Below are 3,918 nucleotides of genomic sequence, written 5' to 3' on the forward strand. Positions count from 1 at the left end.
ATCCTTTACTTCCACGTCTTTGTGTCTTGCCCCAACACAGCTCTGTCGCCGAGGCCGCTTCAGCGTCTGGACCTTCCGCTGGCGGAGCCAAGGGGCCTTTCAAAACACAGGCTATTTTTATTCTCTGGAAAGAGCACCCAAGAAACGGGGACGCCAGCTGGCCGCGAGCCCGAGACTTGCCCAAATATGAGCTAATGCAAATCTGACGCTCTCTGCGAAGGCAGGACAAGCAGCCTGACGAGAGGAACACCTGTTACCTGTCAAGAAGATAATTTCAGAGGGCTGCCGCATTGGTCTATGGTAGGACAGGTGGACTCAAGTCCTGCAGCAACTTAGGTGACAGCAAGAGTTTCCTGCTGTGAGCTTGTGAGAGTCCATGCTCCCTTCTTCAGTCTGACAAAGTGACTCGTTGACTCTTGATTACCCTGAAACTCCCGTTGGTCTCGAAGGTGCAGCAGAACTTGAGTCTACCTGTCACCTTTGGGCACGTTCAGAGCAAAGACCCCGGGGGCATTTAGATTTATCTCCCTTCGTTCAGATTCCGACTTTGCTGGCGCTGCTGAAATACCTGGCCAGACGATTCTGCTTCTAGATGTGCGACAGCTTTACACGGTGGTGTTCATGAGACATTTCAGGTTGAAAAGTTCCCTGCCAGTTCCACCTGCTGTTATGGGTTTCAGTATTTCTAAACCGCTTTAGCGACTTTCGAGCAAGGGCATGGGATTAAAAAAATTAAATTTAAAAAGAGTTTGGCCTCTTCAGCAGCAGCCTGTCTGGGGAAACGACACACCAACTTGGTGTCGTGGTGAAGTCCGCAGACTCTAATCTGGGAGAACCGGGTTTGATTCCCCACTCCTCCACTCGCAGCTGCTGGATGACCTTGGGCAAGCCACAGTTCTGTCAGAGCTGTTCTTGAAAAAAGAGCAGTTTCTCTCAGAGCTCTCTCAGCCCCACCCACTTCACAGCGTGTCCGTTGTGGGGAGGGGAAGGGAAAGGAATTTGTAAGCCACTCTGAGAGTCCTTTGGGTAGTGAAGGGCCCCGCCTACCTCCCAGGGTGTCTGTTATGGGGAGGGGAAGGGAAAGGAGTTTGTAAACCGCTCTGAGACTCCGAGTGAAGGGCGGGGTATAAATCCAATCTCTCCCTTCAGGGCTTGTAACCCTCAGCCTTGTCCGGTCAAACGCATTTTCTAGACAGGCCTTTTAGACCATCATCTCAGCCCTTAACAAGTTCTGATTTTCATGCTTAAAGTTAACTGTTTCAAGTGTTTCGAACTTTTATTTCTGTAAGCTGCAGGCCTTAAGCAGTCAGCCCAGTGTGCAAAGAACGGCAAGCCTAGCGGTTTTCCTTGCTTGTGGAGGTTTGGGGCCTTGCATCTCTCAAGCGGCTTTGCCCTCCCACCCTCACTGCCACTTGCCCCGCGTGCCCGGCAAACCACTCCGTGTATGTCAACGGGCAACTTAGGGGGATCCCAGCCAAGGGGCTTTCAAAACAGGCGATTAAGCAGAGATGGGTTGCCACTGCCTTCCTCTGAAGAGCCTTCCTTGGTGGTCTCGCTTCCAAGGGCCAGCCCTGCTTACAGACCCATAGCTGCAGTGGGGCATTTCAGGGCCCCACCCCCTTAATTAAAAGCCCCGCCCCCACAAAGAGCCATGCCAGAAATCTTATTTTTGCATTTTTCCCAAAGGCTCATAGGAAAGGGTGAGAGGGTTGGAATCCAAGTCTTATGAGGAAAGGCTGAAAGAGTTGGGTCTGTTTCGCTTGGGAAAGAGAAGGCTTAGAGGGGACACGATTGCAGTCTTCAAGTATTCAAAGGGCTGTCATGTAGAGAGATCTATTCTCTCTTGCTCCGGACTGCAAGACTAAATCTAATGGGTGGAAATGACAAGGGAGTCGTTACCGGCTAAATATCAGGAGGAACTTCCTGACTGTAAGAGTGGTTGAGCAGTGGGACAGACTGCCTCGGGAGGTGGTGGAGGCTCCTTTGCTGGACATTTTCAAGCGGAGGCTTGACGGCTATCTTTCAGGGATGTTGTAGGGCTGTCTTTCAGCTGTGCTCCTGCGGAGTGCAGGGGGTTGGACTAGATGACCTGCAAGGTCCCTTCCAACTCGAATGTTCTATGATTCTATGAAAGCTTTTGAAACACTCACCCTAGGTGGTATACAGCAGAACTGGGATAGCAGAAAGGAGGATTACTGGAGATGTACTGAAGGTACCACTCTTGAGGGCCCTTCTAAGCTTTCTTGCGCTGTGGAAGGGAACTCAAAAGGTATTTAAATGCCTTCTGAAGGCAGCTAAATGTTCTCTGGGCTGTTTTCCCCCCTAGGAACTGACGCACTTGCTACCCTGTCCCTTGAAAGGGAAGGGACAGAAACAGGCTCAAAGCCTCCCCCCCGTAAAGACACATATTCAGATTATTTTAATGAACTGTAATTTAACTGCCCCCTTAAAAATTTTAAATGCCCCCTAATCTATTCCTTGTGGCTAACAGCCACTGATGGACCTCTGCTCCATATGCTTATCTAATTCTCTCCTGAAGTCATCCACGCTTGTAGCCGCCACCACCTCCTGTGGCCGTGAATTCCAGGTGTTAACCGTTCTCACTAGCTTAGAGGTAAAACAATCTACCTGCGGCTATCAGTAACGTGACTAAACGTCTCCTCCGTGTTCGGAAGCACAATACCTTTGCACGCCAGTCGCTCGGGAGGCAACATCAAGGGGTGCCTCTGTCTGCCGCTCCATCCTGCTCACCTCTGGCCTGGGCCACTGTGGCTCCTGCTATGTAGTGATGACCAAGAAACAGAATCGAGGGCAGGACCATGTCAATAAGAGCAGGCTTGACCCTCAAACGTTTTCAACCCTGTCTCTGCCTCTGAGCAAAGTATAGTTCTGCCCCTGCAGTGGCCTCCGCGATAAGGGAAAAGGGGGTGGTGGTGGGGTCAGAGAAAGGACTACTGCTCTTTAGCTCCCCCTCCCCAACCGAACAAGCCTTCAGCTAGTAGATAATTAATCATAGCTGCTGTTATCAAGTCAGAGATCTGTGCTGTACATTAGCCGGAACAGGCTGACCTTGCTGAAGTGCAAAATAATAACAGGAGTGGAATGGAATCTGCCCAGTAGGCTGCAACCTTTCCTCTGATTTCTTAAATCCACAATAGATGTTAGAGGAATAAACTTTTGACCAACAGAAAACCCGTGTGGCAGACGTGTGCGAGTTTTAGGCCCCACAGGTACAGTCTGCAAAGTGCAAACCCCGCCTTAGAAGAGAAGAAGAAGAGATTGGATCTATCCCCCCCTTCACTACCCAAGGGAGTCTCAGAGCGGCTTACAAACTCCTTTCCCTTCCCCTCCCCACAACAGACACCCTGCAAGGTAGGTGGGGCTGAGAGCGCTCTGACAGAAACTGCTCTTTTCCAAGAACAGCTCTGAGAGAACTAAGGCTTGCCCGAGGTCATCCAGCAGCTGCAAGTGGAGGAGTGGGGGAATCAAACCCGGTTCGCCCAGATTAGAGTCTGTGCACGTAACCACTACAGCAAACTGGCTCAAGAGGCAGCCCTGCTCTCTGTCACTCACCCAGGAGGGGATGCTGCTCCCGGGAGCCGATGGGCATGCTCCAGTGGACCTCTCCTGACCCGTAAGCCCAGCCTCTGCCGTTTGGTCCCTTGCATTTCCACTGTTCTCTTCCCCACTCTCCGCCTTAGGAATGGATGCTCCCCAGGGCAGTTAACTCGTCCTGGTTTTTAAAAATGGGACCCAGGTGATGGTTCTGGAGATGTTTTCATTACTCACACGCCCATTTTCTCCACAGATCTTCTGGCTCGACTTCCCTGTTGTCTCTTCTGTGGCTCCACAGAGCTGAGCTTTTCCTGCCGTCTGTCAGGATCACGAACTGGTGGACGAGGCAGTACGGAGAGAAAG

This window comes from Gekko japonicus, unplaced genomic scaffold (assembly GCF_001447785.1).
Source record: "Gekko japonicus isolate JY-2015 unplaced genomic scaffold, Gekko_japonicus_V1.1 scaffold10, whole genome shotgun sequence".
NCBI lineage: Eukaryota > Metazoa > Chordata > Lepidosauria > Squamata > Gekkonidae > Gekko > Gekko japonicus.